The sequence below is a fragment of the Marmota monax genome, unplaced genomic scaffold, assembly GCF_021218885.2.
Source record: "Marmota monax isolate L192 unplaced genomic scaffold, Marmota_monax_Labrador192_F-V1.1 WCK01_AAM20220418_F8-fsc00210, whole genome shotgun sequence".
NCBI lineage: Eukaryota > Metazoa > Chordata > Mammalia > Rodentia > Sciuridae > Marmota > Marmota monax.
Window position 1 is genome coordinate 2,634,522 of NW_026695248.1, and position 21,915 is coordinate 2,656,436.

Below are 21,915 nucleotides of genomic sequence, written 5' to 3' on the forward strand. Positions count from 1 at the left end.
ATATGCGTTCTTACGCACAGACGCGCGCAAACACATTAGAACATTAAACGCGACAGGAGCCAAGCACAGGCAAAGACATCGGCCACTTGTGTGTCAGCACGGCGGCTGTGCCCTGTTCTCAAGGGGTGTTCCTTGCACTTGCTGGAAAAGCCCATGTCTGGATGGGCTTGTCTGCGCCTCCACCAATGCAAGCTGGGAGCAAACGCCCCACGCAGTCAAGCGGTTTCTTCTACCTCAGTGGAGCTGGAGCTCCGACTCCACAATTCCTCCTGAACCCCCCCTCCCCCCCGCCAATTGCTGGAGAAACCACCTCCCATCCTTCTGGTGCTTTCACAGTTCACCCACATTCGCTGCCCTCCCACCTTCCTCCCCACGCCCAGCTCCTGGCGCCATGAACACAAAACACTTTTCTTCCCTTCTGTTTTGCACTTGCTGAACATCCCCTCCACGTTCCCCAGGGTCACTCGCGGTGGCCCTCAGTGTGCAGTGGGAGGCAGAATACCCACCATCTCCCTCCCTCTAGCAAGAACGCTGCATCCCTGGCCACCACAGTGACCAGCAGGGTGACCAGAGGTGGCAGCTCAACCAAGCACCCTCTTTGGGCTGGCTTGCCTCTGGTTCCCTGTTCTGGGGTCAAGAAAAAGCAGCTCAACCTGTACCCAAAATCTCCCTTTCATGAAAGGAACTAGCAACCAAACTCAGAACCCAACCTGAGGTGGCTTGAAAATCACATGTTTACCCAAGGACACTCCCATCCAGCCGATTGCCAGAGTCCAAAGAGCCCCTTGGTGAGATGCCAAGATGCCAATAATGCACAGATTGACCCATGGACTTTATTTCCTTCCATCAGGTATAGGGATCAAGTGTTGCTCTTCTGCCCACCCCAGTCCTTCATCCCAGGGTTCTATTTCAAGCACTTGGAAGACAGCTGCATTAATAATGGAGTAAAGATATTAATAACCCATGCATTGAGAGAAGGACAAACAGACAAGAGAAGTGCAGAGTCGTGGCAGGACTGCTTTGGCAGCTTGTGTCATCCCACAAGCCCTCGTGGAGATGTGAGGTGCCATGACCACATCGGACATGTCCAAGGGGAGGGCTGGCTGGAGGGAGCTCAGATTCCTCGGTCATCAAAGCCAGGTTCAAGCCCTTCTCTGCCGCATATTTCCCAAGTGACTAAGGGCACCTTGAGGCTCTTTAAGTCAGATTCCTCATTTGCCAACTGGAAATAATCAATCACTTCTGTACAGGACATTGCAAAGATGGAACGAGGTGATGTAAACACCTGGCAACTAAGTATTAGATAAATGTCACCTTTTATTACTGCAAGCATCACTTACCACGATATCATTTTAAAAGTCTTCTTATCCAGACAATAAAATATTATTCGGTGCTAAAAAGAAATGGGCTATCAAATCAAGCCACCAAAAAAAAAAAAAAAAAGACAGAGGAAACTTAAATGCAGATTACTAAGTGAACAAAGCCAATCTGAAAAGGCTTATCATGCACTGTATGATTCCAACTAGAAGACATTCTAGAAAAGGCAAAACTAGCCAGGCACGGTGGTGCACACCCATAATCCCAGCGGCTCTAGAGACTGAGGCTGGAGGATCACAAATTGAAAGCCAGCCTCAGCAACTTAGTGAGGCCCTTAGCAACTCAGGGAGACCCTGTCTCAAAATGAAATATATTTTGGGGATGTATCTCAGTGTTAAAAGCCCCTGGGTTCATCCCCTGTTACCCACCCCACAAAAAAATAAAAAAAGGCAAAACTTGATTGGGAAGGGAGGAATAAAGAGGTAGAGGACAAAGGAACAAAGGGCCATGAAGGGCGGTGCATGTCATTCGACCTTGGACCCAATCTACAGAATGCTCAACACCATGCACTAACACTAAGGGCCACTTGGCGCTCTGGGTGACGTTGACTTGTCGATGCAGGTCCGTCAAGTGTAACAAATGCATTATTCTGGTGGATAAGCTGATAGTGGGGATCTGTGGGAGATGGGGAACATGGGAATTCTGTACTTCTGCTCGTTTTGTTGTGAGCTTAAAATTGCTCTAAAAAAAGTCTGAATTTTTTTTTTTTTTTTTTTTTTTTTTTTAGAAAACCTCTTAGAAGAGAAGTCAATGGGACCAAAAATTCAGCTTCCTTATTAGAGAAAATGGACCTGAAGGGCTTTCTCAAGGGACTCACATATAAAGAAATATCATTCTCAAGTGCCCATATTGACCAGAGTGTCACCTCCTCTTTTACTAACTTGTGTGTTTGTGTAGGCCTGTACATACTCACACACACACACACACACACACACACACGGAGTATTTTCTCCTGTGATGCTCAGAAGCACTGCAGTTAACTGGTGGGACATTAACAGGGGCTCTAGGGCTTAGTCACCTTCAGATCCCTCCAGCCCAGTTTTCCTCCCTGGGTCCTACACACCCATTACCCATTCTTTAGCTTGCTGACCACATGATGTGATAGGCATAGATCAAGTCAAGTCTCAGCTCTACCAAGAAGATGCACAAGGCCTTGACTGTCCCCTAGCATCCCCAGGCCCTGGTGACAGCCTGCTGGATCCTGAACTTTCCTATGAAGCTTTTGAGGAACAAGGACTCTCTTATTCTGACTCTGAGGTTTGCAACATGAAGGTGGGCATTCTTTTCTTTTTTGTTTATGAGCCTTAAAAAAAAGGAATATTCATTTTTTAGTTGTAGTTGGACACAATATCCTTATTTAATTTATTTATTTATGTGTGGTGCTGAGGATCCACCCAGGACTGAGCTTGGGCTAGGCGAGCTCTCTACCACTGAGCCCCAAGGGTGGACATTCTTGATTACTAGTTGGTGCTCATAGGCCCTGGCTTCTGAGTCAGTCTCCAATTTGGGGTCCTGAGGCCACTTCCTCGTGCTTTCTCCTGCCTACCTTACCTTCTGCTGCCGTGGCTACATTTTCCTTTTCTAGCATAAAGCTACTGTACCTAACAGAAACTGCTTTTGTATTTCAGTTTCCTCTGAATTTTAAGTTAAAATGGAAAAAAAAAAACTAGATCCTAGGAAAACTGTGATATTATTCAGTGTGAACTCTGTTCTTATTGTCTAAAGCTACCAAAGTGGGTCCCAAACCCTCCTGATTGTAATTATTATCGTGGCCCACACACTCTCACCCATATGAAACAGTAAAAACAGACGCTGATAAACCACCCAACACTTATGTTGAGAAATTAATTGGATAAATATTTTAAATCAGGATATGCCACAGATTCAACTTCTCTTATGGAAAAGAATATCTGATTAGACTGTGAAAACTTCTTATTATTTCACTAGACCTCTGCAGATTGATACCAGGGACTATAAAAAAAAATTGATTCTCTTCGCCATTTTGATTCTTTGAAAAATATCTGGGGTTCCTTGGGGACATGATTGTAGTACTCAATCAATAAAGTCACGTTCTTTCAAAGGGCTAATGACTGGGACCACATGACAATTTCTCATAACTGACAATGCAGTTTTGAAATGGTTCTTGCATAGATTAGGATCTAGGCTGGCTTTATTATCTGGTTAATGAAAAATCCTAGCACCCATTCCCGTTCTTCCAAGAAGCCCATTCTGAGTGCTTCCTTTGAACTGCCTTGGCACTTTTTCTCTGGCACTTGCCCTATTTAGCTCATATTTATCCCTGTCTCAACATTGTAAACCCTTTGTGTACAGAAACTGCCCCAATGTTCCCTTGATCCTTTCCAGGCCAAGCCCAGTCTGACTCATGGCAACCCTTCAACAACTGTCAGTCAAAAGAACCAAACTGTCATGCACCGAATGAACTGGAGGTAGACCTTCCTCTGCAACTCCCCTCTAGATCTGAGGTCCCTCTGGGGACCCTGTGGTCTATGGTCTTAAAGTGAGAGGTCTCCTTCCTACTGGGTGGGATTAGCACTAGCAGATGGGCTGGAGTTTGGAAAGCACACAACAACCGCCTACACATCAGCTCTGTGAGAAATAGGCAAAAACTGCATTACTGGACAATAGATTGAAAACAGGACATAGGAAAAATACTTGTTGCACTGCAAAATTATTTGATGCACCATTTCAGAGATCCTTTAGTGACTGTTTAAGTTCCTTAAGGGAGAAGGAGAGGCAGTTGGAATCTCTTTCAAAGCAAAGAAGGAGGAGGAGGAGGAGGAGGAGGAGGAGGAGGAGGAGGAGGAGGAAGGTGGCTCTAAATTCATTAAATTCTCTTACACAACCTCATCCTTTAGCCAATGATGATCATAGCCCTGCTTTGAGGGCAGGGTCAAACCTGCTCGCCTGAAGGAGAGGAGGATGGGGGGGAACATAAAGGAGAATAAAATAAAAATTTCTTTTAAAAATGTTTTTCTCCTTTTGGAAAGGGAGGAACTTCAACTCCTGATGTGGCCAAATGCCTCTTCTTTCTTGAAAAGCCCTCCAAGTCAGAGCAAGCCCAAGAATAACGGCGGCTCTTAGGATGCTCAAAGCTCTTTACAGCTGATTATTTTTCAGGAGGAGAATTAGACAAAAATAATACAAGTGGGAAATAAAGAGAATGACCTACTTTACAGGGGGGAAAAAGGAGCTCTGTGTGAGCGTTTTGATCTAATTGACGGTGTGGGGTTGCATGCCCAAATAAGGCGCTCTGGTCGGGTCTGCGCGGGAGAGGGCCTGCGGAGCTCAGGAGCCTGGGAGAAAGCTAGGCCTTGGAACCGCGTGGGGGCACCCTCCTCGTCCCCTGCAGGGGCTGACTCTGGACAAGGGCCTTAGGAGACCCCCTGGCCACTAAATAGAGTATGACCAAAATAAAAGAGAGGGGGGCAAGAGGTAGAGGAGGGCGCTTTCTTTTCCAGGGTCCCTTGTCAGGATGTGTAAGCGACAGAGGGACGTCCCAGAGCGCGGCGCCAGGAAATGTACCTAAGTGATGTCAGGGAGGGGGTAACCTTTGTGGCAGGGGGCGGAGATTTCTTCCCTCCTGGGGCTTCTACCCAGGTGCCAGCTGTGGTCGCCGCCTCAGGGCAGGGGCGGAGGAGGCTGCGAGTTTAGGGGAAATCCGCCACCGTTCCGGACCTCGGCTGGGCGCGCTGTCCCCCTTCTCACCCCACTCGCTCTCGGAGCCCCGCAGAGTAGCGAACAGCAGCTCCCGGCTCCTGGGGGCTCCGTGCACGCAACCGTTTCGGCTCGGTGTCTGCCTGAGCTTGGTAAAAAGCCTCCCTGTTTTCTCGCGCGCGTTGCTGCCTCTCCAGCTTCTCTTTTTCTTGGATTCTCGCCTGTCTCCTCCCACAGAGGAAAAAAAAAAAAAAAGGTCACGTATGTTTGGAAAAATATGTAGGTCAGTGGAACATTTCCTGCACTGGTGCAAAAGGAGAGGAGGGCAGCGGGGGAGGGGAGGGAGAGGCAAAGCCGGGCTCCGAGTGCGCGCTCCTGGCCGCAGCCCCCACCCCACTCGCCTCTGCCGGCCAAGTGGGGACAATTAGCTGGTTCCTTGCCATCCTTGACCCATTTTCCGGACGGGCTACGTTTGTCTTGGAAGAGGCACTCATTATTTCTCTCCAGCAGCTACTGCTGACCTCAAGTGGACAGTGTTCACCCACATTTCTCTGGGCCCCCACCTCCCACTTGCCCCCGCCCGCACTCCCGCCGCTCCAGGAGACTATCGTGGTGGTCCCCGCAGTGATGCGCCCGGTGCCCTGGGGTCGGGGACTTCCTACAGCCCAGCTCCTCGAGATCAGCGTGGAGGGGGTGACTGTCGCGTGCTCGCTACCCCCCACCCCGACGTGGGACAGCAGGATGGCTGTAGGAGCTATGAGGGTCTGCAGTAAGCGGGGACGAAAGAGTCCTTGCTGCCCCCAGTGACAACTTTAACGGGACCTCGCCTGGCAGGTCCGCAGCTGCTGGCTTCCCCTGTCCAGGGTTCACCTCCAAGCACAACGCCCCCTTCACCGATCCTAGTCCCGACCCCGCGCTCCAGGCAGGACCGAGCCGAGGGTCCTTTGCGGCACCGCAGGGCCGGCGGCTGCCTGGGGGCGCGCGGGTGTCTACACCGCCCAGGGAAGCCGGGGGTCTTGGGGTCGGTCTGCCTTCGGCACGCGCCGGGTGCGCGTCCCAGGCTGGGTCTCGGCCAGGAGAGACCCCGCCGGTGGCGACAGCACAGCGAAGGAGGCGGAGGAGGAGGAAGAGGAGGAGGAGAAGGAGGAGGTGGGAGGGAGCAGGGAGGGGGAGCGGCGGCGGCGGCGGCGGCGGCTGTCCCCGCCGGCTCTGCGCACGGAAGAGTTTGCCGCGCGAGCTGCCGGCCTCCCGCAGGAGCCCAGGGACCCGCTCGGCGGCGGCCCAGGAGCGGCGGCCGCGCAGCTTGGAGACCCGCGGCAGCGGCGGCGGCGGCGGCAGCGAGAGCAGCGCCTCCCGCCGCCGCCCGGGAGGAGCTCGCCGCGCCCGCTCGCCGCCTCGGCTCCCAGCGGCGGCGGGAGGCGCGTCTTCCCGGCCCAGTCCGAGTCCGGCCCCGCGGGGCCGCCCCGGCCCTCTCGGAGGTAAGGGGCTGCCGCTGAGAGCGCGGGGTCCTGCGGTGGGAGTACGTGCGCGTGGGTCGCAGGACTCAGTCACCTGCTCACCAGCGCGGGGGACGCGCGGGCCCGGGAGGGGCGCTCCGGCGCGAGACTGCGCGAGGCTGCGCAGCGCCGGGGACCCAGGGCGCCGGGAGGTGGGTTCCCCTTCGCACACACAATTCCAGCCGCCCCGAGCATCGCGTCCTGCTGGACGACAGTGACAACCCAGATGGTGGGCTGCGGGCGCGTCTCGCTGCGGGAGGCAGAGGACTAGGCGCCCCAAACCTCAGAATTTGGGGGAAGGGGTCTTAAGAGGGTAGATCATGGTGGGTAGGGGCCGGGTCTCCGGAGGGCAGATTTGAAGATTGCGCGCTGCCCTCCCAGAGCCGCATCTCGAGGTCCCTTAAGCTTGGGGAGCCCGGGACCCCTGGAGAGTGCGGCGTGCGCGCCCCAGGCAGGGGCTGGCAGTGTCCCCCGGTCCCTGGATCGGGATTGGTTCTGGGTTGGATTGGGTACCGGGTCCTGTGAGCTTGGAGGGCGAGTCGTCTGGCGGCCGGGAGCGCCCCAGCTTGGATGCCAGCGTGTTGCTTTGTGGGGAGGTGTGCCCCCTCCCCGAGCAGAGGAGGTGCGCACCTTTGACCTTTCTGAGGAGCCACGCTGGGTGGGGAACCTGAGGAAGGAACAAGTACCAAGGGGCTAAATTCAAACCAGCCTCATTTCTCGGCCTGCCACTCCTTAACTGCTCAAGGTAAGAAAGTTTGTTTTCATCCCTGTGATTCATAAATAATTAGTAACCAGTTTTGTTGATTAAGCAAGATGGAAACCTAAAATATACACAGGAACTCCCACTAAGTCTTAAAACCTCTCTTCAGTTCTGAAAGTTAAAATCTGCCCTGGCGTTCAACAGGTGTTCAGGAGGGGTCCTAGAGGGGAGAACTGCAGCGTTTCCTCTTTACCGGTTGCTTTGGTATCCGCCCCAGGATCCTTAAAGTGGTTAGCCTGTTGCTTTACAGGTAAAATACTGAGTGGTTATTAAATTACTTAATCAGCGGAGGCGAGCTAGTCGGTCAGAATCATTAGAGCCCAAACCTTCTTTTCCTTAATAGGAGGGGTTTTCCTATTTGGACTTCCCAGGAAATTAATTCTGAACCAGTTACTGGCCAATCTCAGCTCTGTCAACACCTCTGTCTCTTTCACAGCAACCAAAGTCCCCATCCGGTGAACTGACCAACTAATTATGGCTTGCATTAAAAAGAGAGCTGCCTTGCTTGGAAGGCACCCTTCAAATTCAAGGGCACATACTAGCTCTATCTTTCTGCTGCTCAGATTTCCTTAAAGGAAAACGTTTGCCAAAGATAACCCCCCCCCAATTTATTTTTAAAATAATCCTCAAATAAATATAAGTGTAATGTTGAAGAGTTTCTCTGACCTGGGCCACTATGTTACAAAAGCGAAAATTCAGTGTTTCCTTTCAGCTCAACCAGGACCAGTAGAAGTGGCAGTCTAGTAAAAGATTTAAAAATAAAGTGTGCAACATAAAGACGTTCAGTAATTATCTTCCATCTTACAAAGAAATGTGGAATGTGGCTTAGAAGAATTGTAAATGTGCTGTGTTTAGCCATTTTCTTCTCAGAAATCGATGCCTCTATTTATTTTCGGATCTGTCCCACTGTGCACAAATATAGGAAGGGTTTTATTCTTACTACTCCCCAGAGAGACTCCCATGGAGGTGAAAGAAGGGAGTACACTCTAGAGGAAATATGTTATTAATAAAACACCCTCCCCCCCCCAGTGAAGCATGCCAAGAAAAGAACCAAGTGAGACTTTACTAATTAGTGTGATGAAAAATAAATTCCTGGGTAGGATAAGAGAGTATTCAGATGGTAACTGAAAAATTGATCTTTATGTAGAAAAGCCTTGTTTTCAAGTTCATTTGTTTTTGTTTTTAAATTTGGACCCTGTTTTATATTTCTGGCTCTCTAATTATGAAAGTGATTTAAAAATAATGAAAATGATAAATAACACACATCATTAACAAGTTGAATCCATCTTATATTTTGTATAGTCATTTTTAGTTCTTGGAACCTTTATAGCTCATTCTTAACACTTACTTGTTCTGAAGTGAGAGATTCAAAGTTCTTGAATGTCTTAAGATTAAAATAATGTGTGTATGTACTTTTTGTATCTCCATCTTTAGGTTGTTTTCTTCAGTCTTGCTTTTGATCCTTAAAAGCCAAAGGGCTGTCTTTTTTCTTAGTTTTTAAAACAAATATGTGCCTTCTTCCTGACATGAATGGCCAGTTCTTCCAACCCAATGGAGATACTGACTGTCCCATGCTGATACCAGGCACACTGTGACATCTTTCCCAAGACAGGTCAGACTGCAAGGTGTTGAAAATAGCTTGGTGACTCAGTATTCCTGGCTGTTTTATGCCAATAGTTTAATTGGCTGCATCATAGCACACATCTAATTGAGTTTCGCATTTAAATAGCGAAAATGGTACTTGATGCACTATTTACTTACAGAAATGTTTGAGTAGCATGTTCCTGGTCCTCGTTCTATTTGTAGCAAAGACAAGAGGTCAGGGACTGTCACATTCATATCTCATCTCTTCATCTCATCCCTTTGAAGTCTTCTTCATAATAGATGCTCAATAAATAAGTGTGGGAAATGAGCTGAATTGTTGGTAAGCACTATCCAAAGGTTAGAAATTTCTGAATGCTAATGGAGTACTTAACTGTGAGTAATCCTATTTAAACCTGATGATTAATAGTACCTTAGAGAACTAAATAAGCATTTATTAAATATGAGCATATGTTTAAAAGGGGAATTTTTCCTGCAGTCTTTAAGGCACGACTGCTTCTAATTTGAGTTCTTCGACTGAAATTAGGGACGGCTTGGTATTTTAGGCAAAGTCATTTCTCTGGTAAATTTTCCCCAAACACCACTTGAACTTTTGCCGCTCTTAATATGTAGTTCCATTTGATGATGTAGAATAAAAAGGAGAGAGCGTGCCCCTACACGGGTATGGAGTAAACACCATGGAAAGGGGTGAGGGGCGTGGGGAAGCACAGTGCCCCTGAATCACCAGGGCCCTTGTTTAATGCACCCTGAATCCAGGAGTTCTGGGCTGGGGTCTGGGCTCCTGCAGTTCTCACCTGAATTGCAGTATGGAAGTTGATCTGATGCAAACTAGAATGAGTCCACATCTTCCAGGTGCCGCAGCCCAGTAGGGGTCTGGGATACACTTAATCCAATCCAGCACACATTTATGGGGCATGTATCACATAGCAGTCCCCGATGTCCCAAAATAAAGATGGGTCATGTCTGCCCCTGGGGAGATGACAAGATGGAAGAGAGGGAGAGAGATTGATTGATTATTTTTAGACTGGAAAAGAGGTCCTGGGATGCCCCACTGCAGGGTGGTGGCCAGGGAGGAGTCAGGGAGAGGGGATTTCCTGGGAGGACTCCATATTGCTGACCTGTTGTGTATGAATACAGAGCTTTGTGAGTTAGCAGGAAATAAAGCACAGATTTTTAAGTCAGACAGATTTGGAGAAGATGCCCCGCTCAGCTGTTCTGTGACTTGGAATCACTTTTTAACTTTTCTGAACCTAAGCATCCTTCTAAGAAAAATAGTGCTAAGGATGCTGACCTAGCCAGGTTTCCAGGATTGTGGGTAAAGGGTAAATGTCAGGCCTAGCCAAAGCGATGGCTTTTATGGTCCTACAGAAGAGAGGGAGCTAGACAACAAGGAGGAGGAAGCATTTCCTTACATGTTTTTCCACGTAGATCACCAATCAGAGATTCCATTTTGTTGACCCACGAATTCAGGGCAGGCGGTAGGGAACCGGGCAGGTAGGGCTGCCAAGCAGCCAAGTATGGAAGTTAATCCAGATGCAAACTAGAACGAGTGGGAGCTGCTCACCTCTCCTTCTGCCCCAGCCCCCTAGCTTGTGGTTAGCTTCCTTGATGGCCCATCCAGGATTATATTCATCTGAGTCTATGCCTGGTACCTGTCCTGTAGGTTCCACTGAAGAGACCAGTGCCTGGGTCCTCATGCACTCCTTAAAAATACTGTGCAGAGGGAAAGGCAAGCCCCTCTCCACTTGGAATGACATCAGTCCATTCCCTGGTTGGGCACTTGTAAGAATTAAAGCCATCAATCCGTTCTTCTTACTTTAGTATAAGTTCCCCATCAAAGTCCCATCTAAAGGTAAGCTGGCAAGTCTGTGTGATTTTCCCTGCCTCTACTGAACCAAAAATGTCACAGTTACAGTCTCACAGAGAATTTTTTATGCCCATCGATGGTCAAAATATTCAGTGCGGAAGATGATTTTCAAAATCACTGGGGTTTTTGTTTGTTTTTCAAAGTGCATCTCATAGTGTTTGGGAAAGACAGAAAATAATTTTAAAAATGAAGACTGCCCGATATTTTGAAGTGTATTTCTTCGTCTCCCTTCTAGGTATTAAACTATTTTTATATTGGATTTTACAAAATGCATGGGTGTGATCTTACATAAATTTTCAGATAACACAGTACCCATTCTGGACAACAAGCTTCCCTTCCCCTGTGCGGGCAGGTCCTCCCTGCTTCTTGGCCTGGCAGAAACCTAGTGATGCTGGGGAGTCTTCCCTCTCCCACCTGTCTCAGAAGATAAAACCTGATTGGCCAAGCAGCCGGGTGGGCCTGCTGCCCTGGTCTGTGATTGGCTCAGGAGTGAGGATATGGACTTAGGCCTACCCAATAAAATGTCAGGTGGGTTGCTCAGAGGCTTCTGGGAGTTTCCCTGGTCTTAAAAAGAGGAAAGAGAAGAAACTGCCCTTTTCTTCCCCTCTAGTGTGGTACATGGGCCTAATGCCTGTGAGCTGGGCAGTGGTCACCCACCAGAACAGCCTGGGCTGGCATACAAAGGTGAAGAACGTGGCATCGGGGTGTCCTTAAGCTTCTGAATGTCCCCAAAAATCTGCTTTGGGGCACTTTGAGGATCTTGATTTCTGTGTGCAACAGGTCCAGTTAGGTTTTTCGTTAGCTGTAGCCAAAAGCATGCTAACTCATACCTCCCATAACTCTCTGCCCTTCTCCAGAGGTAGCCCGGGGTATGTTCTGCTAGTCGTTTTCTGGTGCATTTACATACATACATTTATGTGTTTTAAAAACAGAACTCATTCTATGCATAATATTTAGTGACATTTAAAAAGAACAACACTGTGGCATTGAGACGTCTTTGCTTCATGACTTCCCATCTACTTCTTTATTTTCAAAGGCTGCAGAGTATTATTCAGAAGGGATGGGAAATAACTTAGTTCATTCCTATTGATAAACGTTTTGTTTCCATTTCTTCACTGCCAACCGTGTGTTTATTAACTTCCTTATCGGTATATCTTTGTGTACACTTCAAGTTTTTCTAGGTCAAGGATTACTAGGAAGGGATTTCTGGGTAAAAAGATGCATCTGTTTGAAATATTGATAGATGCTGCTTAATAGACAACCAAAAGAGCTGCCCCTTTGAATTTCTCCCATTTGGTATGTAAGGATGCCTCATCTCCATCTTAACTAATGCTATGTATTATCCACTTTCCAAGTCTTTTCTGGGCATTTTCACATGCTTGAGATAATACTGCTTACAAATCTTATTCTGGTTGCTTCCCTTAATCTGAATATAAGCATTTATTTCCCTAGTCATCAAAAATCACATGTAAACATAATTTTAATGACTACCTATACAGTCATCCCTCAGTGTCCACAAGGGATCATTTTCAAGACTCCCCTCCAAAATCCACGGATGCTGCAGTCCTTTATGTAAACAGCATGGTGTCTGCATAGAACTTATTATGCACATCTAGTATACTTTAGATTATCTCTAGATGACTCACAATACCTAATACAGTGTAAAAGTTGTACAATGTATTTCTTAAGGGAATAATGAGAGGAAAAGTTCTGTACATGTTTGGTACAGTTGGACTTTTGTTTAAAAAAGTATTTTCCACCTCAGTTTAGTTGAATGCATGGATTCAAACGGGAGGGTGGGAGTGGGTTGGGACAGATGTGATTGTTTGGGGAGTGTTTCAGTGATGTGTGAAGGCACAAAAGGGAATCTTTGAAATTGAGGAGTGTCATGAAAAATAAATAGACACAATCAGCCTTACAGGAACCTTGAAAAATTTCCTGAAAATGATGTTAGGAGACACACCCCTCCAGTGATCTGTTTCCAAGAAAACCCCAAGGAGATGGCCTTCCAGAACCTTCTAAGTCCAATCAGATGGTGAACTGCCCCCGAATTTATAGTCTGACAGCCTCTGAACCCCGTTCTCTGAAGGCGCAGTGGTCACTTAAACACGTACTTTGTGTCTACATGAGACCCAGCTGAAAGACAGTTTCTTGGATTTTTTTTTTTTTTTCACTTTTGCTAGAGAAGACAGGGGAGGAAACGGGATGGATGGAACTCATAAGAACTGGTCATTGCTTTTAGGGAATGACACATTTGCCAAGGTATCACTCTTGTACTAGGGAAGGCTGACCATATGTTGTCCTCTGATAGGAAAGGAGATGTTAAAAAGACAAAGATGTCTTCAAAAACAATCAGTAGCCTTGCTGGGGACAGTGTAAAGCACCTAGCATAGCTTTTCGGTCTTGGTTGTCTGCACAAAAGCATCCCAAATATCTTGATATGAGTAGAATGATTAGTTATTACGTATCTGCAATAACCTAAGAGATGACAAAAGAAACCATTGAGACTCCCAACAAATAAGAATGCCTCCATTTAAACATTTTTTTTTTAATTAACATCTATATTTATGGCATGAAAACATGAACATTTTGGTCCTCCTTAATTCCATTTCAAATCCAGCCTGTAGTCACAGGCACTCAGGAGCAGGCCTTGTATGGTAGTTTCACAAAGAGTCCACTTTAATGGAATTCAGATTTGTCTTTAACTGTTATGTAGAAACATCCAGATGTTTAGTCAGCTTTCTGTTGCTGTGACAAAATGCCTGAGATAAACAACTTAAAAGGAGGAAAGATTTATTTTGGCTCATGGTTTCAGAGGTTTCAGTTCATGGTCACTTGGTCCTGTTGCTTTAGAGCCAGTGAGGAGATGGTACACCATGGTGAAAGGACGTGGTAGCAGAGCTGTGTTTACCTCAGGGCGACTAGGAAGTGAAAGAGAGAGGAAGGGGCGGGGCTCCCAGTCTTTCCTCAAGGGCCCGCCCCCAATGACCTCACTGCCTTCTGCTAGGCCCCACCTCTTAAAGGCTCCTCTGCTGTCAGGATGACAGCTCATCTTTTAAACACATCTTTGGGGGACATTTAAAATACAAATGTTAACAAGTGTGTTTTCCGTTTTGGAACCTGTTGGCTGTAATTTTCCACTGTCCTATTTTGTGAGGTTAAGACCTGTTTAGAAATAGACAGCTTCACGGCTGAGCTGACCAGAGGGTGAACCGCTCTGATCAGCCTGCTGTTGACAGAGCCGTGGGGACAGGCCCTGCCTGGGAGCTGGAGAGGTGATTTTTGAGCAGGTGTGCTGGAGAAAGGACACAGAGGAGTCAGTCTGGCTGCTCCATGGATCCCACCAATCGTGCACTCGCCACTTGGACACGTGGGTTTGTGCAGTCCACATGGCCCTCTGTGTCACCATCGGTTACCGCAACAGATGCCTGTTTCCCTGGAGACCAAGAGCTCATAAAAATAGAAGGAAAACTTGAACACCCAACTTTTGGGGTGGGTGTGGGTGGTGGGGGCTGGAATGTTGCTGAGAACCGCTGCTGTTTAGCTCTGGAATCAGTTCATCCAATGACCACAGGTAGATAGCCATCTTTAGGTGACCTCTCCAAGGCCTTCTCAATGGTCCGGGAGGATTTGACCTCTGTGGCCTCTCCCCCTTCTCCTTCCCAGTGACTCCTAGAGAGAGGAATTCACTCACGGCAACTCAGCATGACAAGTTTGCAGTAGTTAAGGTCCCTCAAGCTAGAGAACTTCTGCTTCCCCTCAGATGTGGGCCTTGACTCATAACCGTCTCTTGGCTTGATGGCTCTGGTCAGGCTGATTTCAGTGGAGATAACAGAGCTGCTTATTTTTGAGCTGCTTCTGGAACTTTCCACCCATAGCTTTTGTCTCTCCACTCTCCAGTGAGGTGGCCTGTTTCCACTTGGTCCCCGGATGACGCATGTGCTTGTCACCTGCTTTACTCTCCCCTGGAAACTACCACTCATTCACATACACGGGTTTTACCAACAGGGGTCCGACAATCTCCATGCTGTGACTATATTCTGTACATTTATTTGATCTAAAAAAAAAAGCATCTCTTTTGGAGATTGTGTGCAGGGGAGACACAGACCCTGGATTTGGAGTTCAGGGTGGCCGTCATGAAACTCTCCTGCCTTGCATAGCTCACTCCTGACCTTGCACTGTCCTCTGACCTGCGTGTCTAACCCTTTTCACCCGATCTTGCTGTCATTCGCCCCTTGGCATGCTGACTCAGCTCTTGGATCCCTGAACCTTGCATTTGCTTTTTTAGCTATTCCCAGGATGCTTCCTGGCTGGGCTCAGCCACGGCTCTTGGACACCATTCCTGACATCATCAGTTTCACCCATTCCTGTGCACGTAACTCCCTTGGCAAACTGGGCGCTGGCTGGGTCTGTGAGCACCCCTGTCCCCAGCAGCCACGCAGGACAGGCCCATGGGCATTCTCTGAAGGAAATGAGAAAGCTCCCCACCTCCCAGCAGCAGATGGGCCCCCTTAACTAGTGTCACGGGAACTCCATGACACCTGACTCTTCTATGGGCCAAGAGAGCACCTTGTCTGCCTTTCCACCGCCAGGACCATTCATCCGTCATTCTTGTGTTGAGAGCCACAGCCCAAGGGGCCCCAGCAAACTTCCAGCTGCCAGCAAACTTCCAGCTGCCGGCTGATGATTGGCTCACAGCGGCCCCAGCAAACTTCTAGCTGCCAGCTGATTGGCTCCTCTGCCTTGATGTTCATTGGGCTGTTTCCCCGCCCTTTCAGACCATGGAGCTGCTCACTGGGGGACTTTTTTTGGCTCCGCCCATGCGACCTAGCCTCAAGAGCAAGAGGTGTGTGTGTGTGTGGGGGGGGGGCTGAGAGGCTTGTGGGAAGCCGGTGGTGGCAGTTGGGCTCTGAGGGAATTCCTGAAGAGCAGTGTGGTGTGGTGTGTGTGTTCTAAAAATAAAGTTCATTTCTGCTTGACAAGTGGCTCCTGAATTGTGCCCAGCCAGACTGCGGCATTCTTGTCCTCGGATGACTTTAGAAACCTGCTGCAGACACTTAGCTGGTCTGCATGCTTCATTACCCTAGAAGCTGTGTCCATTCTCCCATCCACTGTAAATCATCTCGACATCTCTTACAACACCCAATACGGTGTAAACACCTGTGCATAGTTGTTATCTGCTGTGGTTCATGGCTTAGTGACAGGAAGGAGTGTGTCTGGGATCAGTACAGATGCCATTGTTTCCTTGAATACTTTGGCTGTGCGGTCGCTGAATCTGCCCCATGGAATCTGTCCCGTGGAATCTGCCCCGTGGAATCCACGGTGTGCACACAGCCTGCGGTGTGCGGAGCTACCTGTAGGACTCCTGTTTCTCCTCTGCCATGTCACAGCTCTGCTCTCTCAGGTCTCTGTGACTGGGATAGTGGCATTCTTCCCACAAGAAAGTTGCTGCTTGCCAACCAAGGGGCCCTGGGTTCGCCTCTGTGTGGCAAAAAAAAACTAGGAAATGATGGGGTGTCTAGTGGCAGACTAAATGCTTAGGGTTTAAAAAGAACAGTTTGTCTCGTCTTTATGTTTAAAAGAACAGTTCTTTGGGTGTTCCCGGTGTCTGTAATGTTCTACTGTATTCGCACAAGTTAGGCGTTCACAGGGGCCAGGGGTCAGCCATCTGACCTCTACTTTATACACAGAATCTCCTTAGGTTTCAGCTTTGCTGAGTGTCTGCCTAGCTTTATTCAGCAGCAGTCCCGTCCCCTGTTGGGTGTTCCTTGGGTGGCACCCTAAGCACGTACTTCCTTGAGGCTGTGTGTGTGTTTTCTGACATCCTGGGGTTTGGCCATTCTGTGTGCATGGCCATCTGACTCTTAAAGATACCTATGAAACAGTCCTCCTTGGCCAGCACTGACCTGTGGCCTCATTTTAAATCACAGCATGTGAGTGGCTTTCCTTGTGTGTGTGTCAGCGACACTTTCACATGGTTTAATGAAGTCAGCTTGTGCCTGCAGTGGAAAGGGTTGGCACCCAGACATGACCACTTGGACTTGGCACGTCCCACATACGCCAAGCCTGGGTTTCTTCATCTGTCAATCAATCCTCAAAGCTAAACACCGATAGGAGAGAAGAGTTCTATTAAAATGAGAAGTCATGGTGCTGTTTGATTTCTTGCTGTTATGGGCAGGTCGTAGATCAAACTCTCACACACCCAGCCAGGTCAATGCCAGCAGCAAAGTGTTTTCTCCTTAAATGAAGTCCTTGATTGTTTTTAGACAAGGTCCATGCTGGCAATTTAAAACACAGTATATTCCCAGTGGCTCAGGAGGCTGAGGCAGGAGGATCTAGAGTTCAAGGCCAGCCTCAGCAACTTAGTAAGGTGCTAAGCAACTCAGTGAGACCCTGTCTCTAATAAAACCCAAAATAGGGCTGGGGATGTGGCTCAGTGGTCGAGTGCCCCTGAGTTCAATCCCCAGTACAAAACAAAACAAAACACACTATATCCCAGCATTCTCCTGAAAGCTAATGTAACGGGGGGGGGGGGAATGAAATGCTTGAACTACGGAAACCGCACATTTACAATGTCTTGGCAGTTGCTTGGGGTCACACAGTTTTCTTTCAAAAGCATTTGCCATTCGTAAGAACAAAGTACCCTCCTAACTGTTTTGTGTCTGTACAAATCAGTACAAATCAAATAGACTGTGTATTCCCATGGATTCTGCAATTTTTATGAGGTAGCCATGTGGGGCCACTTTACCAGGACAAATGTGACATGTGCTATTCGTGTGACCTTTCATTTCTTTTTCTAGAGAGGATTGGCTTCAGGAATTGAAGTTCTGTTTTAACCACCCTAGAAAGATGCTGTTATTATTATTATTTTTTCTTCTGTGTCACAATCCACCAAACAATAAGGACCCCCTGATTTTCAGTGGGACCAGTTTATTCTTTGGACGGGGTCACACATTCGCGCCCCTCTGGGGGTTAAGTTGGTTGGAGGTGAAAGGAGAGGAGCTCATGATTGCACAGTGCAATTGGATGATGATTTCCAGATGAAAACTGGAGATGCACACAGCAAAGGGGCCTGGTCCTGTGGGCCCAGCAGGCCTGCTGTCCCCTCTCGGGTGCTCAGTGCTGCCCTCTCTCTGTGGAGGACTGAGGAGGTTTCTTCACCTGAACAATCAGGGGTCTTGGCTCAGGTCTGCAGGAGCAAGGCCACCCCAGCTCACAGTCACCCCCAGAAACTGTGAGAGCAGCCTGCTGCTGACTTTGGCCTGCAATCGCCTTATCTCTCTGCGCTCTCCACAATCTGCGCTCTGACATGAGCACAAGATAAGGCAGGCGGCATTCTGGAGGCAGCTGGGTCCGGGGAGAAACGAGGACAAGGTTGGATACAGATTGTCCGGGTTGGCTTCTGGGAAGCGGCTCCCTCTGGTAGACTGTGACATGTGACTTCTAGATAAACAAAGTGAGTGCGCAGAGCGGCTCACTCAGATCTGTGATTAAAAAATAAAATGCCTGCTTTTTTGTTTTTGCAGTACTGGGGATCGAACCCAAGGCCTTGCCTGTGCTAGGCAAGCACTCTACCACTGTGCTACGCCCCCAGCCCTCCTTCAGTTAAAAAAATTGACAGATAATTGTGCACCTTGGTGGGGTACCATGTGCTCCTCTTGTATGTTGATTTTTTGTGCATTGATCAACTTGGGAAACTCAGCTTATCCATTATCTCAAACACGTATCGTTTCTCTGACAAAAACATTCAGAATCCTCTCTTCTACCTCTTTGCATTAAATGATACAATATTGTTAATTATATTGTATCATATAATTCATGTAGTCACACTCTCGGTAATAAAATACCAGAACTTATATTTCTCATCAGGCTATAACTTATTTTAACAGTTTGGGGGTGTGAGGTTACCAGGGATTGAACTCAGGGCCACTGGGCCACTGAGCCACATCCCCAGCCCTATTTTGGGTTTTATGTAGGGACAGGGTCTCACTGAGTCGCTTAGCACCTCACTAAATTGCTGAGGCTGGCTTTGAACTTGTAGTTCTCCTGCCTCAGCCTCCCGAGCTGATGGGATTAGGGGGATGTGCCGCAGCTCCTGGCTATTCTAACAGTTTTTAGTAGCTCTTCTCAGGCATGGCACTGGAGGGCAGGGTACACCGTGGGATTTGGTCACCTGTCCTTCTGACCCCCATAACCTTATCACTGCCACTCCTTTAGCATGTCTTGGTCCTTGTTCCATAACCAGCTGGGCAACTGTTCCATAATCATCAGGTCTCAGGGTGGTTTGGGAGGAGGACACCTGTCCCTGTCACACACAGTCACTGCTGTGATCAGACAACAGGCTCTGGGGGGGAAGCACGCTCTTGTTCCTCTTTTACATATAAGACGCTGAGGTTCAGAGAAGTTAAATGACTCACACCAGGAGAGCCAGACCAGAGCTCTGGTCCTTTCAAGAAGGACCAAAAATAGAACAGCCAGTGTTTATTTACTTTTTCTGAAATGCCACTTCCAAGAAGATAGAGGAGGTGTCTAGAACCCATTAAGCATTCGAAACATGACTTCTTTGGCTGAAGTGGTTTTCTCTGGGGTGAGGTTGTCGTGAGGCCACCGGGCACATGCCATGTGGTGTCTGGGTCCCGCCTGGCCCTCCGGAGGAGAAGGCCTGGGTGAAAGGGCTCCGAAGAGGGATGCTTTCAGGAGAGTCTTTTTTTAGGGCAAAATCATTATTCTGTTCCTTGCCATCTCTTTAGTAGCTAACCTGCTTTTCAAAAATTGTTTCTGTGACTGTAATGAGGGCTGTTAAATCAGGACACTGGTTCTGTCTCTCCTCATTATCTGGAGCCAGGTACATCTCTCTTCAGCTGAGCTCAATGGTGAAGTCGGTGCAGAAAGGCAGGGGCCACCTCGGACCACGTTTGTGAGCCACTGTTTCACCCGGGCTGCCTCAGTCCAGGGCAGCCAGAAAACAAGCAACGGGCTGATTCATGGAGAAGTTTCCAGAAGCGCCTTCTAGAAATCCCTCAGGGTTACCCTGAAAGGTCCCCTCCACACAGGGGCAGTGGCCTCAGCACTCAGTAAACTCTAAAGGCAAAAATGAGCAAATGAGGTATCATAGACTTTTCCCAACAGGGTTTTTCTAAGTTGTATCCTCAGCCGAACTCTCGGGGAGCATCCCCACGGTGTTCCACCTAACTCACTAGGGCCAGGTCAGGACACCCGCACCCCTCTGCCAGTTTTGGCAGCTGTGGGCAAAGTTCTTTTTGTCAGGGGACAATTGAGGAGTCCTGTTCCATCTGGTGTATCTTTGTCTATCTTCCTGTTACCACCATTTAGGACAACAGACAATCTGAAAATGAACATCAGAATAATTTGGTCTGCCCAATGATGTATGCACGTTTATACACACAAAATCAAATTTCTTTCAACTATCAGAGATTCGTACCTCCAAGATGTGGAGTTCTCAGAATTGGCATATTACCCTGTCTTGAGCAATTAAAAAACAAAACAAAACAAAACAGAATCCTTAGTAACATCTATCTGAGTTATTCTGGGTTGTGTATGCTTTCAGAGAGTTCTAGGAAACCAGTGCTCAGACTGAGTTAGGGAGGGTGGCGGATGGAAGAAATGACAAATTTGTGCTTTGAATAATGGTGATGGGAGTGATAGGGTTTTGATTACTTGTTGTCAGAGCCAGACATGAAACAATGCAGTCTGGAGTTAAGGATGATTGTAGGGGTAACTCAGAGTTCTGATTATGCCCATCGGGGGTGCACAATCACCTCGAAGTCAGCTTTCCTTTATCATAACAAAATACCTGAGGTAACCTGCTTATAAAGATGAAAGGTTTATTTGGCTCACAGTTTGAGAGGCTTCAGTCCATGCTGTCATTGCTACTTCTGGTCAATTATTTTGTTCATGACACCTGAATCATGCAGGAATGAATCCTTATCCTTCCAGAACGTATTTCATGTTCTAGAGTTAGTCATAGTCCAAGGAGGTTCTGTTTCAACCAAAGTTGAAGATTGAATTTGAGTTTAGGAAGAAGAGGTACTTCATTCAGATATCCTGAGACCTAGAAAGGATCTATTTTACATTCTGTCCAAAAGTGAAAATCGAAAAGGACAGATCATCCTAACATCCCATTTTCTGTGTTATGCCGAGCTATGGATTGCCAGGTATTAGGAAAATAGTCTGGACTTTTGCAACATCCTTTTCCAAAACTTCCAGAAACTCTGGGCGGTATGTGTAGTGAGTTTCCAATGTGAAGGAAGGTAAGTTGGATTTTCCTTGAGTTAGTCTTCTGCTCCTCTTCCAGCTGAAGTGGAGAAAAGTTGGGCATGTGCTAGGAAGAGAAGGGACGCTGGTGTCCTCAACCTCGATGACCAGGAGTGGCTCATCTCCAGGGCAGAGAGAGTCAGGGAATGGCCATGTCGGAAGAGGCCTCGGAGGCCAGGAAGCCCGAGTTGTCGTGGTATGAGGGGGACACTGAGGCTGAGGCCCAACGAGGAGACCGGCCTCCGGCTCCCATCCCAGGTCTTGTGAGGTTCCTCTTGGCCTCCTCACCTCCTTCTCTGCCCCTCCCTTCTGTCTGGCCCTGTCTGTCCTCAGGGAGACGTGTGTGTTGGTCATTTTGGAAACAGGGACCTCGTTATAGCTGCAACTGAAAAGAAAAATGCAGAGTTGAGCTCATTCTTTTCTGATTCCCATTTCAGATAGAAAGTGACAGACATTTCAAGTTTATTTTCCCTGAACGTCCGAGCTGATTTGTTTTTCTCGAGATTGATTGTGAGTGTGAGTTGAGATGCAGCAGATCACACCTGGGCCAGGAGACCCTCGCCCAGCCCCTTTTGGAGGTGGGGGAGTGATTTACGCCTGTTAATCTCCTGAGAAACTGAGACCAGGCTCCCCTTCCAGAGAAGGCATTTGTGAGGATCAAATGCCATAATGAAGCTGACGTCACTTTGAAGATGGTCGGTACTCGAGTGTAAGGGTTTTGCATGGGAGAAATTATTTTTTTTTAATATGCAAAAATTTAAGATAAAAATTTTGTGCAAGATTTAGGAGCAAATTTTAGAAAATGTATTTATCATCTAATACAGATTATTTGTGTATGTGTGTGTGTGTGTGTGTGTGGTCTT

The 21,915-nt window shown here is 47.9% G+C and overlaps 1 protein-coding gene across 5 annotated transcripts in view; it reads left to right on the forward strand.

The window, feature by feature from the left end:
- The first annotated feature begins 5,052 nt into the window (after nt 1-5,052).
- Nucleotides 5,053-21,915, forward strand: part of Npas2 (neuronal PAS domain protein 2) — a 157,920-nt gene continuing 141,057 nt past the window's right edge. For 3 of the 5 annotated variants that reach the window (XM_046440345.1, XM_046440349.1, XM_046440348.1), the window contains exon 1: nt 6,278-6,530. The gene's annotated coding sequence lies outside the window, so the exon portion shown is untranslated. Of the gene's footprint in view, nt 5,205-6,277; nt 6,531-6,651; nt 7,294-21,915 lie in introns of those variants that run through there. The other 2 variants (XM_058578316.1, XM_058578315.1) reach the window with 2 other exon arrangements.